Source organism: Peromyscus maniculatus, chromosome 4 (genome assembly GCF_049852395.1).
Source record: "Peromyscus maniculatus bairdii isolate BWxNUB_F1_BW_parent chromosome 4, HU_Pman_BW_mat_3.1, whole genome shotgun sequence".
Taxonomy (NCBI): Eukaryota; Metazoa; Chordata; class Mammalia; order Rodentia; family Cricetidae; genus Peromyscus; species Peromyscus maniculatus.
In genome coordinates, this window is record NC_134855.1 from 27378371 (window position 1) to 27393012 (window position 14642).

At 37.5% G+C, this 14642-nt stretch overlaps 1 protein-coding gene across 12 annotated transcripts in view; it reads left to right on the top strand.

Annotated features, from left to right (window-relative positions):
* Mbd5 (methyl-CpG binding domain protein 5) overlaps nt 1-14642 on the top strand; it is a 368286-nt gene that overhangs the window by 70476 nt on the left and 283168 nt on the right. The window contains exon 1 of one of the 12 annotated variants that reach the window (XM_076569415.1): nt 556-11247. The exons of the other annotated variants lie outside the window; for them this stretch is intronic. The gene's annotated coding sequence lies outside the window, so the exon portion shown is untranslated. Of the gene's footprint in view, nt 1-555; nt 11248-14642 lie in introns of those variants that run through there. 12 annotated transcript variants of the gene reach the window in all.

Sequence of the window (14642 nt, forward strand, 5' to 3'; positions counted from 1 at the left end):
AGATTGTTTCTATTTCCTAATGGTTATGATAGAGATACAAGGAACATGGCTAAGCAGATAATCTGTGGAATAAAGTGTTGAGTCCTTTGGGTATATGCTAAGGAGTGGTATAACTGGGCCATATGGTGGATTTATTTTCAGCTTTTGGGGAATTCTTCCATTGATTCCCATAGTGACTACACCAGTTTCCAATCTTACCATCAGTGCATGAGGGTTCCCTATTCCCCTCACTCTCTTTCCAACATATTTTTGTTGGCTGGTTGGTTGATCTTCTGCCATTCTGCAAGGAGCAAGATGAAATCTCACAATTGCTTTGATTTGCATCTCCCTAATTGCTAGAGACAATAAACATTTTTTTTTTTTCGGTTTTTCGAGACAGGGTTTCTGTGTGTAGCTTTGTGCCTTTCCTGGAACTCACTTTGGTAGCCCAGGCTGGCCTCGAACTCACAGAGATCCGCCTGGCTCTGCCTCCCGAGTGCTGGGATTAAAGGCGTGCGCCACCACCGCCCGGCTTACAATAAACATGTTTTAAAATGTATTTTTTTTTTAAGCAGTTTTCTTTCTTTTAAGAATTCTCTGTTCAGGTCACCATCCTATTTTTTTTTTATCAGTTGTAGATTAATTTCTGTGTGATCATATTAAGTACAAAACATTTAGCCAGATATAGGGATTAAAGCCTGAGAGAGATCAGAAGAATAGGAACAGCCACAAGCTAACCTCACCTTACCTATACCTCAGCTTCCAAAGCGAGATACTTCCTGTCTAGCCACGCCCATACGCCTTGCTATTCTACCATCTGATTTGCTCTCTCTGTCCAGCTGCATCACTTCCTCTTTCTGCCCAGCTCTGTCACTTCCTGTCTGTCTGTACACACCTCCAGACTTCCATGGTGAACTAGTGTTAGAATTTTAGACGTGTGCCACCACATCTGGCTCTGTTTCCAGTGTGGCCTTGAACTCACTGAGATCCAGACAGATTCCTGCCTGCCAAGTGATAGGATTAAAGGTGTGTGCTAGCGTTGCCTGACTATTTTGTTAACTTATAATAGCTAGTTTTTTTTCTCTGATCTCCAGGCAAGCTTTATTTATTAAAGCACATATAAAATATCACCACATTTCAACACAGATAAAATATGACCACTTTTTTGAGATCCTTATATATTCTAGAAATTAATCCTCTGTCAGATGTATAACTGGCAAATGTTCTCTCCCATTCTATGGTCTTCCTTTTTACTTGACGGATTGTTTCTTTATTTGGCAGACATTTTTTTTACTTCTATGAAGTTCCGTGTGTCAAATGTCGGTCTTAATTCTTGCGGAAATGTAGTCCTCTTGAGAAATCAACCTGTATCATGTTGGACACTGCCTATATTTTATTTAAGAAAAGTCAGTGTTTCAGGTTTCACACTTTGGCATTTGATTCATTTGGAGTTAGTTTTTGTGCAAGGTGATAGATATGGGTCTAATTTTATTTTTGTGCATGTGGACATCCAGTTTCACCAGGACCCTTTGCTGAAGATGCCTTCTTTTCTCCAGAATGCTAATGGACTGAAGTTATATGTACTCACGTTGGAGTCTTCAGTTTTGTTCTCCATGTCTGTGTGTCTATTTTTATGTGAGCATCATATTTGGCTCTGTAATAGATTTTAATATTGAAATGTTAATCTACAGCATTTGTTGTTGGTGGCTAGTAATGTTTTAGTTTATTCAACATCTTTTGCAGTTCTATATAAATTTTAGGATACCTTTTTTCTATTTCTGTGAGGAATTTGATGGGGATTTTGATTGGGATTGTATGATATCTGTAAGTAGCTTTTGGAAAAAATTATCATTTCATAATATTAATTCTATAAATCAATGAGCATGGGATAGCTTTCCATTTTCTAGTGTCTTCCTCTTTTTCTTTGGAGGTTTAAAGCTTTCATTGTAAAGATCTATCAAATCCTTGGTTAGTTTTATTCCTAGATATTTTATTTCCTTAGAGGCTGTTGTGAAGGGAGTGTGTCCATGTTCTTCTTTTCTCTATTCTTGTTGTTGGTGTATAGAAAATTATTTCTGTGTTCTGTCACATTGCTCCAGTTATCATTTCTACATGCTTTCTTACATATTTTTGGATTTCTATTGTATAATATGTTATTTGCGAACAGTGATGGTTTGACTTCTTTCCCTATTTGTATCCCTTTAATGTTCTTCACCTGCCTTACTGATGCAGGTAGTAGTTGAGCACAGCATTGAAAAGGAGTAGGGATAGTGACGGTATCATTCCTGACTTCAGTTGGATGGTTTCAGGCTTTTTTCTATTTAGGTTGATGTTGGCTGTTGCCTTCTCATATATAGCTTTAACTTTTCTTAGCCCCTTAGGAACTCAGCTAGAAAATTGGAAGCTGTAAGGTTATCAGATTCTGTTGTTCTTCACCTTAGAGCAATTGGGTTGCATTAAGGGGAAATGTATAAAAGGTTTGTGAATATTTTATCTGAGTAAACCAAAAGGACTCAAGGTAGTGCTGTTGGAATCCAGTTTAGTGGAGATCAGGAGTGCTACCAAGCATTATACAGTGAATAGCACAGTCACCCAACAAGAGAAGAATCACCCACTTTAAAATGTCAGTAGTGTGAGGCTGCAGAATTGCACTTTAGACACTGCTCACTTCAAAAATAGTAGAAAGACCCAGATCTCCTCACACCATCACCCTCCTTGGCTACCTTTTCTTTAGAACCTCAGATCACCACAGCCAGTATAATATCTCCATTTGTTACATTATTTTGTTTTTGCTTTTTTTCCCCCTCTCTCCTTTAAGAGAGGATCTCATACTGTAATCAAAGTTTAGGTGAAATTTACTGTTTAGAACAGGCTGGCTGGCCAAGCTTCTGTCTCAGCATTGTGTCTGCTATGATTGTCTATGTGAGTTACCATGCCTGGATGTTATATGCTGTTTAATTGCAGAGTCATAGAGTTAATAATTCATTTGCTCAGATGTCTTTTTGATACAACACCAAGAAATACCCATTGTTTTGAAATTGATTGCTTTGTTTGAAAGTCATTCAGTTCATATTAACAGTGTTTGTATCAAGTCAAAAATACCTTAGGGTATAAGAATATTAAGACAAAATTCAAATGTTTATGGAAACTACAGTGTAAAAGGAAATGAAACCTAATATGGTAAACTTATGAATATTATGTCTTGAATAGAGATAGAAATAATATATCTAAAATTGCTAATATAAAAATTCTAAATATCCAGAAACAGGAACTAATTTGGGCTCCATATATTGTTATATAAAGAAAAATTTTATATCTGTGACAAATAATTTTTGGCGAATAACAGGCCCCTACTTATTAATTTTAATAATATGGTGTATTTATGTAATTATTGTTAAACTAAAATTAAAAGACATTGAAAACTACTAGAAGGTGGAGTGGTTAGTATGCAGTGTTTCCTTATCCATAATGGTAGACCTGTATGGTACTAAACAGTGTAAATTAACCAACCTGTGAGCCTGTCTTCTCAGTGCTTTCTGCTTACAGCAGTTTGCTGAATCCTAGAGATAGGCATTGGGCAAGAAAACCCTATTTTTTTTCCTTAATTAGGTTTTACAGACAAATAAGCCTCAACCTTGGGTCAAGGAATAAAGGAGTCCTGTGGGAGTTCTCTTCTTTAGTCATTGGCATAAGGTTATTACCTGAAACAAGCTCTCTCTCTCTCTCTTTCTCCTCACATATGTAAGCACACATTTTTCAAGTCATAATTGTTATTAGTAAGCATAGGCTAAACTTAAATACAGTAACCAGTTAATTCAGAAATAATTAAAAGATCATGAAGGAATTTGTTTTTCATTTTTGTAGTATATTAGAGTGCCCCTGCTCCTGAACTAGCTTTTCAAATTGACAGGGTAAGAATATTCCCACAGGATGCATTTAAGGACCAATGCTGGACATCAGTTTTTATTCACACCTTACTGACACCAAACCAACTTTATTTCCCCCAACCTACCTGAAAGGCAGTCTGAGAAATGTAGAGGTTCTGCACTTGTCTATTTGGTTGGATACCAAAACCCTGCCACTAGTCATTACCACAAATTATAAATCAGAAAAGATTTTCCCAGATACGTGGCATTCAAATTATGACTTGAAAACTAAGTATTTACATAGATCAGGGGAAAAGACAGATTATTTCAGGCAGTAATCTTATGGCAATGTCAAAAGGAAGAGGAAGAGAACCCCTACCTCAACAATGAACATGGGCACATGGTGGGCAGGACCACAGTCAGCAGTCTGTGGTAGGGTGTTTACATATGAGTCTGATGACAATTCAGTTGAGAAGCCAATTGAATGTTTAAAGTGTGGTGAATTTGAGTAGTGGGAGAAAAATGTGATGAAGGTTGAATTTGAGAAAACTCATTCTGACTGCTATGAGTAATGTGGATTGGAGGAGCGCAAAGGTGGGAACCTGGTTAAGGAGTTTTAACTTAAGCCCAACTGAGCAATGGCAATTTCTGTAAACAATTATTGAATAATGGAGTAGATAGAAAAAGTGGAAGGATGTTTATTAGGTATAATATTTGAATTTAGGTGAGTAATAATAAGGGGAATGGGTAATATTGGCAGTGGAGATATGTCAAGCTTGAGAGATACAGGATGTCAGTGTTTATGTCTGAACAAAAGAGTTGAGCTTGAATATAGAGATGAGAACTTTGAACTGAGTGTATTGATTTTGTATTTAGCAAGATATATATCATAATTTGTGGTTGGTAGTTTAGGTTCTGTGCCCAGCAGGGAGGGTTGCATGCTATAAGAGTGTATATTCAGTTTGTGGGAAAGCATTTAAGGTTGGGATTCTTAGCATTTACACTAGTTCTCAATAAGTTAATGAGATTGATTTATAACACCTGACGCCTTGCTGTCATCTTTCTCCAACCCAAGTAATGATCAAGAGTCTGATGCCATTAGATTGCTGTTATGAATATGTACTAGTTACCTGAACTAATGGTCAGGGTCCTAGCTAATATAATTGAGTAGTAAGTGATAGGTATAGGAAAAAAAACAACAACAATATTTTAACTCCTTTATTGAATTTGTGAAAATGAAGAGAAAGAAAAGTAATCAAGAGAGACCAAGTGCATTAGAAACAGAAAGGATAAGAAACTTGAAATCAAAACCAGGGCCCAGAAAGAAAAGCATTTTTTTTCCCATTGTAAGAGAAGGGAAGTAGTAAATGTTGGTGTAGGCAGATGTTTCTATCCCACCTACCAGCTCCCAAATAATCACATGGAGACTCATTAATTATGAAAGCTTAGCTGATACCTTAGGCTTGTTTTTAGCTAGCACTTAGAGCTTAAATTAACCAATTTCTATTAATATATATGCTGCTCCCCTGATGCTCATTTACATGATCTATGTAGTGTCCATCCTGCTTTCCTGCTTCGGCCATGCTGCCTCACATCTCCACCTTCTTCCCAGCATTCTCTCTGCCCCGAAAATCCTGCCAAGCTATTAGCTGATTAGCATTTTACTTAGCTAGTCTGAGTGACACATCTTCACAGTGTACAAAAAGATTATTCCACAACATGTTGGAGATTTTACAGAAATAGTTGACTCAAGAGCTGTTATCCAATCACTATGGAGTGTGAGAGAGCCTGAAGAAAGGGCAGTTGATATATAGTATTCACAAGCATTACTTAGGCCCAAACTGCAGATGTTGGCAGGGTTATTTTCCAATATTAGTGGAGTTTATATTTCATAGTGTTTTAACCAAAATTATCAAGAGCCCAGGTGCATTAGAAGAAGAATGGATGGGGGGTGTTGATGATATTGGTAGCTAAATGGTAGAAGCAATCTGTAATGGAATAAAATCAGAGTAAGAAAGCCATCAAAAAGAGAGAAATAGATTAAAAGAAGTCTAAAAGTTGTCACTAAACTTTGTAAAATGTACAACATTTATATAAAATAGATATCATTTAATATCATGTGTATTTTATATATATAGCCTTTGCAAAAAAATTATAAAATTATAAAACAAATTATGAAAAATACAAATAAAAAATAAATGTTTTTAAGTCTTACTTGTTTGTTCAGGAGATAGCTTCTCCAAGAACCTATGTATTGGTTCTTAACTAAGTTAAAATTTTGGAAAATTGAAAATCAGGAGGCCGTGGTCATTGAGTAGGATATCTCAACTTACTATTTTTAGGTTGTGGCAATAATAACGTTCAGAATATACCCATGGATATTACTGATAGTTGGAGAGTCAGTAGTTTCTGAGCAAATCAAGAATGGAAAATAAGTCTAGATTGTTTGTTTAGTGTACTGACATTGCCTACTTGATTCCAGTATTCGGATAGGAGGGATAGAGCATGAGAATGGTTCAGAGACTCTTAGGTTAAAAGATGGAAAGGATTTTTGAAGAAATTACCTGGTAGATTACAGCAAGGAAGATAAGGACATAGGGGCCTGAAAAACTAACAAAGAATACAGTTTTTCACTCCCTGGCAGACTTTTTTATTTATTTAGACCAATTAGAGTAGGTACAGTTAATAGTGAGAGATAATAATAACTCACAGTGTTTCTTCTCATTATTCAGTTGCAGGTAATTTACCTGGATAAATAGGTTCTCATCTGTTGATAACCCTTGAAAAGGAGGAAATGATATGCACTCTAGTTATTTGTTATGAAGAAATCAGTGTTTAATTTTAATCAGTATTAAAGACTGAAGGTAAAATCTTAGAACAATTGGAAAAAGTAATATTGGAATGCTTGGTCAGATGTTCCTGTTTTCTCTCAAAATGAACACTTATCTGTGTTAGAGAGGAAACCCTTACCAGTTCATTTATGAGCCTCATGGTCTTGAAACAGATGAGGTATATGATTTTATAAATATGGGTACTTACCATGGCTGGTCTGCATAAATCATGAGACTTGGGTCTTCCAGGAGTCATGAGGGCCTAAAGACTAAGGAAATGGGGAATACAAACCCTGGAGAACTTTGTCTACTATGTAATTTTTACTTTCCAGAAGTCAAATGCAGACTACTTTACCATTTTAAATTCATCAGCTCTGATGAGGTTGGGATATCTTAGGTGATCTGAACTAGGTAAGACTTGATTAGATGGGCAGTAATGTCAATATATACTGCTTATCTAATCTCACTATTTTTCAGTATCACTAGCTCCAGTTTTTCAGCTTCTCCTTCCAGTCTGTGTACCTTTCAGCAGAGGAGAGGAAGAAATTTGCTCACATAGCCACCCATTTATCTGATATCTGTTAATCACTCTTTAGTACTGGCTATGCTGCGGTTAACTTCATTGCTTGAGGAATTTACAACTTAATAGGCCAGACAGATAATTAAAAAATCAAAATTTGGCAGTAAATTAACTAAAATATGATAGAACTCCCCACTCCCTTCCTTATCAATGAATGTGACGTTTGCAATGTATCCTAAAGCATTTCAGCAGAGTAGAGTTCTAACCATGTGAAAGTGGAAGCGGAAGTTGGGTCATCATAAAACAATGAATGTCTCTTGCTGAGAGATGCCTCTAGCAAAGGGTGCTTTACCTTCATCCTGGATGGAAAGGCTGGAAGCATGAGAACAGATCTAGCTATGTTAACCCAGGCTGTCCTTGAATTCCTTACTTCTCTTGCCTCTGTATTTCATGTCCTGGGATTATAGGCATACACCTTTATGCATTAGTATATAATGTCCTTAAAGCAAGAGAAGACCAAAAGCCAAGTATTGGCTAAAATTAGATCACCTTTTGGCCTCCCCTTTGTTTCTCTGTCTCTATTGTCAAAGAAATACTCAGATTTTCCAGCTCCAAATATGTACATATACACCTAAGATATCAAAGTCTCAAACTTGCTCATATCCAAACCCCTTAGTGCAGTTAGCCAGTGCTACATGTCAAATTGCCTTAAATTAATGGAATACAAAAGGTACTTAATATACTTAAATTTTGGATGAAGAATTCAGTCAGGACAGCATGTGTCAGTTGCATGATGCTTGAAGCCTCAAGTACAGGACTGGTGTGTTGTTGAACTGGCTGATTTATCTCATTTGACACAGGCAGAAGGGAACCCAATTGAGAAAATTACCTCCATATGATTAGGCTGTAGGCAAACCTGTAGAATATTTTCTTGATTAGTGATTGATATGGGTAAGGCCATCCCTGGCCTAATGGTCCTGGCTCCTATTAAAAAGCAGGTTGAGCAAACGATGGGGTGCAAGACAGTAAGCACCACTTCTCCATGGCCTCTGCATCAGTTCCTGCCTCCAGGTTTCTGTTCTGTTTGAGGTCCTGTCTTGACTTCCTTCAGTGATGGACTACAATGTTGAAGTGTAAGCCAAATAAAGCCCCTTCTTTCCAAACTTGCTTTTGATCATGGTGCTTCATTGCTGCTAAAATAACCCTAAGACAAGTTGGTACCAGGATAGTGGGGTATTTCTGTGAAAACCTGACTGTGTTGTTTTAGGATTGTGGAATGACTGGAACTTTGGGTTAGAAAAGACAAGAGCATAGAAGGTAAGAACGTTGACAACAGTAAAGACAAGGAAAGCCTGGTTTGTGGAGTTTGAGATGGAAGCAAAGACTCTCCCAGGCCTTTTGTGTGAGGGATCTGTGGTGTCTGGACAGCTGCAGCAGGAAAATGACTGTGATTAACAAAAGACCTGGACCACTAAAATAAAACCCCTGCTTTGCTGGGCCTCTGAATGCCGGTCACCTCAGCTGAAGAATCGTATGTGATTAAGGAGAGACCAGCATCACTGAGGTGAAGTCTTCCGGGAAATGTTTCCTCAGGGAACAGTGGTGTTCCAGAAGCAGCCAAAGTTGTACCTCCTGTTGGCAGCCAGTCTTGGTGGTGTAAGAGTCACCTGTGTGGTACTAGTTTTGAAGGCTTGAAGGTGCCATGGAGAGCAGCTGAGTTTGGCATTGTGTGACAGAGCTGGAGTCCCTGAATAGAGCCCAGGAGAGGCTACTGGTGAAAGTGAAGCTCAGTTGCAGCAGAAAACCCCAATATTTTGGAGATTCCATTACCATGGAATGAGTGCGAAGGACAGCAGCAGGTGTGGAGTGAAGCTGGACTGATTCAAGGAGAGATTCTGTGTGTGCAGAGCCTGAGGGCAGAGCCAGAAAAGTGACCCAGGTCCTTTGGTGGAGCCCAGATGATTAATGGATCCCAGGTTTACAGTTGGAGTTGGGTTTGCTTTTGCTTTGTTCAGATTATGACTTGGATCTGGTTTTTCCTGCTTGAAGTAACAAAGTATTTAACTTATTTTTTATTTTTGTAGGAGCCCACAGTTGAGAGAGTTGGGTTTTAAAAGAGACTGAATTTTTTTTTTAAAGAGACTGAATTTATTAGTACTTGAATTTTCAAAAATCTGTGGGAGTTTTAAGTTTGGAAATGTTTTATAATTTAATGTCAGTATCAATTTATGATCCTGGGATGAACAAGAAAGGAAAGCTTGTGGATTGGCAGTGAGGTATGTGTGTGTCAAGGTGACAAAGGGTCAGTTTTGCTGTCTAATTGTGTCAACTTGACAGGGGCTAGAGTAATCTGAGAGAAGAGAACCCCAAATAAGTAAACACCTCCATAAGATTGGCCTGTAGGCGATTCTATAGAGTATTGGGAGGGGCGGAGGGTTCAAGACAGGATATCTCTGTTATAGCTTTAGTGCCTGTTCTGGATCTCGCTCTTTAGACCAGGCTGGACTCAAACTCACAGAGATCCACCTGGCTTTGCCTCCTAGAGCGCTGGGATTAACGGTGTGTGCCATCACTGCCTTGCTAGAGTATTTTCTTAATTGTGATTAATGTAGGAGGGCCCAGCCCATTGTGGGTGGAGCCATCCCTGGGCTGGTAGTTCTGGGTTCTTTAAGAAAGCAGACTGATGCTTGTGGAACCCTTTTCTTCCTGCTGGGTTGCTTTGTCCATGAGGGAATGTGTCTAGTCTTATTGCGGCTTGGTATGGCCTGTTTTGTTGATATACCTGGGAGGTCATTCCTTTTCTGAAGGGAAACTCTGGGGGTATAGGAGGAAGAGTGAATCAGGAGGAAAGGGGAGGTGGCGGGGAAGGACTGGGAGGAGAAGAGAAAGGAGAAACTACAGTTGGGATATAATATATGAGAGAAGAATAAATAAAAGCAAAAGAAAATGAAACCAGGCTGAACAAGCTATAGGGAGAAAGCCAGTAAGCAACTCCGCTCCATGGCCTCTGCATCAGCTCCTCCCTCCAGATTCCTGCCCTGTTTTAGTTTCTGTCCTGACTTCCTTCAATGATGGACTACAATATGGAAGTGTAAGCCAAATAAACCCTTTCCTTCCCCAACTTGCTTTTGGTCATGGTGTTTCATCACAGCAATAGTAACTAACTCAGACAGCTGTGAAGCTGAAATTACCTGCAACATTGTTAGTCACTTCCAGCATGATGATTCTTTTGGTCCAGAACTCAGTTCCTCAACACAAGGTCCTGTGTATATAATGTCTTCTTATGTGTTAGTCTGTGCTTCCTTATAACATGAAGTCCAGTTCTTTAGAGAGGAGTCTCTAGAGAATTAAAGTTAGATGGAAGTTTTGTCCTTTTGATGACCTAGCTTCTGAAATCAGAGAGTATTGTCTTTACCATACTCACTCATAGGCCCAAGTTCTCACCTATATTCAAAGGAAAGTATATAGAAGCTGAGGAGATTTGTGTGTGTGTGTGTGTGTGTGTGTGTGTGTGTGTGTATGTGTATGTGTGAATGTATATATGTATGTATCTCCAGTGCCGTGTGAAATGGGTGCCATGTGAAACGGATAGGTGAGGGCTACTTGATTGATACCTTTGTAAAGTACAGTCTTACTCAAGAATGTTTACAAATGAGGTCTGAGGTTGTAACTTGGTGGCAGAATGTTTATTTAGTATGAACCAGGCTCAGCACACAAAAATGATTCTTTCTTAGCTGAGTGAAATGGGATGTACCTTTAATCACAGCTGCTTGAAAGACTGAGGCAGGGAGCTTGCTTAAGGTGACGACATGGTGAAACCCCGTTTCTATAGAATAAATACAGAATAATGAAGAATGCTCACAATTAAAAACAAACCTAGGTGCTAGTATGTTGTTTAGTTACTGTCATTTGGTTTTATCTCATTATTCATCTTTTTTTTTTTTTATTTTAAGGATATATTGTAGATTTCAGTAGCTCTGTCCTACCATGTGCCAGAGTGAAAAGAAGGCTAAAAGAATAAGAAAAATCATTGTTGGTCCTGTAATTTTAGGTAAAGAAATTTCAGTATTTTATGTTCTTCACAAACATTCTAGCTATATGGGACAGTGTATGGGCGTGGATTTCTGTGTGTATATCCAACTTTATTACATTATGCTGTCTGCTCACCTCAGCACAATTCATATACTATAAACCGACAGGAATACTATATTTTCCTAGAAAAATATATGCTAAATTTAAAACTTTCACTTATTAAATCTTTTTTGTTTGTTCACATTGTCTAATGCATACTCTTGATTTTTAGATGGGTTTGAAATTAATGTGTCATGTTAATTCAAATATATTGAACATTGTCTATGTATATACATCCCATAAATCTGAAGAAACTTCATTTACTGTCTCAGCTCATGTGCTGATTATACTGATTTTTAAAAGAACGTAAAAAACTCTGATTTAAATTTAAGGAATAAGTTTAAAAGTCATGCATCAGTTCTTAATGTTAACTTTACCGTTGTATTCAATCTTACTCCTATCTCAGAAATATTGTAGGAAGAATTTTGGACTAGGCTTGCAGTTAAACAGGCTGTTGTTTTTATTCATTTTGGCTAAATCTCAAAATCACAGCCCTGCAAAGGGCCTACTGGAACACTGACTGAAAAGGGATAGTGTTCAATGTTTGCTGTTGTAGGGCAGGGATTTTACATGGGTAATATCGATGATTACTTCTGTCCTCCAGTGCTGTGCAGTGAACATTCAGTACCAGGAACACTAGTGACTAGAGGTGATACTTGTAGTTAGGCACTAGCTTGACTTCCCCATGTTCAATGATATAAGTAATGATGTCGTCTTTTACATCACTTAACATCAATTTATGGACAGCCACAATAGCCTTGATAATAGCCTGCTATATTATGGGGTTTCCATGGAATCCTTTTGGCCAGTCACTCAATAAGATTAACTCATCCTGGCACTGGAGATTTTACTTGTGACATAAGTTGTCTAGTTGGCACATTGTCTCTCCTATTATTGGATGACACCATGTAGATTCCTTTCATATATTGATATATTTTAGGAAACTTCTGCTGTAATAGTTTTCCATATTGTTTGTCTCCCATATTGTGTTAGTTCTCTCTCCCTGTACTCCCTCCTTTACCCTTCTCTCTTTCTCCTCCCTATGTAATCCTTCATGTTTCCCCTTAATCTCATTGAACTACTATATACTATCTCTCCTTGGGAGCTCCCTTCCTCCCTCACCATGTGTCTAAGCTCTGAGGTCATTTGGCTTGTATCATACACATTGAAAACTTAAAAGCTAATATCCACATTTTTAAAAATATAAAATACCTGTCTTTTCAGCCAGGATTACCTCACTCAGGTTGATTATTTCTAATTGTATTCTTTTATCTCAAAAATTTTATAATTCTATTTTCCTAATTGCTGAATAGTTTTCCATTATGATGTAAATTTATTTTGTAAAAAATAATTTTCCAGATATGGTATAAATATACCATATTTTCATTATCCATTCCTCAGGTGATGGATGTATAAGATGATTCCAATTTCCACTGTTATGAATAGATCAGCAGTGAACATGGATAACCTAATATATCTGTAAGAGGATATTGAGCCATTTGAGTATATGCCCAAGAGTAGTTTATATATTAAAAAAAAAAAGGTAGATCCTGTTTTCTAATCTAATCTTTTAATCTGTGTTTTTATTGGAGAATTGAGATGATCAATATTGAGAATTATTTTTTTTTTTTTTTTTTTTTTTTTTTTTTTTTTTTTTTGGTTTTTCGAGACAGGGTTTCTCTGCGTAGCTTTGCGCCTTTCCTGGAGCTCACTTGGTAGCCCAGGCTGGCCTCGAACTCACAGAGATCCACCTGGCTCTGCCTCCCGAGTGCTGGGATTAAAGGCGTGCGCCACCACCGCCCGGCAATATTGAGAATTATTAATGAGCAGTTTTAATTATTTTTTTTGTTACCTTGTTGTGGTGTGGTTATTTACCCCTTTTGATTTACTGTTTCTGGATTATATGTTCCAAGTGTCTTCTTCAGTGAAGTTAACTTCCTCTGATAGAAGTTTTCCTTCTTCTGTAAAGCTGTATTGGTGTACATGAATTACTTAGATTTGGTTTTAAAGTGCATTTTTTTTCTTTCTCCATTTATTGTGATTGATAGTTTTAGTGGATATAGTAGTCTGGGGTGGAATCTGTGGTCTCAGAGTTTGTAGACATCCATCATCTTAGCCCTTCTAGCTTTCAAAAGCTTCATTGAAAAGCCAGGTGCTATATAGTCTAATGGGCCTGCCTTTATATGTTCTTGGTCTTCTCCTTGGGGCTTTTCATAGCCTTTCTTCATATTTCAAGTATGTTGTATTAATTACCCACCATTTATTTGTCCTCTTCATTAACTTCTTTTTTCTTACTTGGTTTGTCATCCTCCCAACTCCCATAGGCTTGTTCTTTTTCTATAATGGTTCTTAAGGACTCTATTTTTAGGGGATCACCCTAGAAATGTTATTATTTGTACTGTTCAGTTATGTGTATACTTTTATTACCTAGCCAAGCAAAACAACAGTCTTACAACAAAATCTTTTGACTGTACACCCATTCTTAATTTTTATTTTGTTGTCACTTTAAATTATGTTATATTTATAATTGTTTTGTAATGTTGGTTTTATTTATAAATATATTTACCATGCTTTTCCACATTGGTTGTCTAATATTTCAGATCTGTTATTTTCCATTTGGCTGAAAGTATATCAATGATTAGAGAAATTGGTCCTCTCAGTCTTTCTACTAATCTTGTTTTACCTTTTTTTTGCAGTAATTTTTTCTGTGTTGAAATTATAGAGTGAATGAATCTCTGTAATGTACAAAAAACATTATTTCATTGTCTTTTATTTTTCAAGAATTCAGTTATTCTTGTCAGTTTCCTTTTCTTTTTTGTGTTTTTTGTTTGTTTGTTTTTCAAGACAGGGTTTCTCCGAGTAGTTTTGGTGCCTGTCCTGGATCTCGCTCTGTAGACCAGACTAGCTTCGAACTCACAGAGATCCACCTGGCTTTGCCTCCCAAGTGCTGGGATTAAGGGATTGCGCCACCACCGCTTGGCTCATGTTGGTTTCTTGGAAGAAACTCTCCAGGAACTGAGAATACATCTTGATCCAAAAGCAACAGGAAGTGAATGAAGAGATTGGGTGTGACTTGAGCATATAGGAGACCTCAAAGCCCACCCCCACAGTGACATACCTCCTCCAACAAGGCCACTCCTATTCCAAAATAGCCACACTTCCTAATAGTGCCACTGTCCATGAGCTTATGGGGGGTCATTGCATTCAAACTACCACAGACATGAGTGTTCTATTGCATGAGCCTTAGGTGCAATTAGACAGCTGTTGGTTATCCCAAAGATATAAGTATCACTATTGAGTCATTGGAGATACATT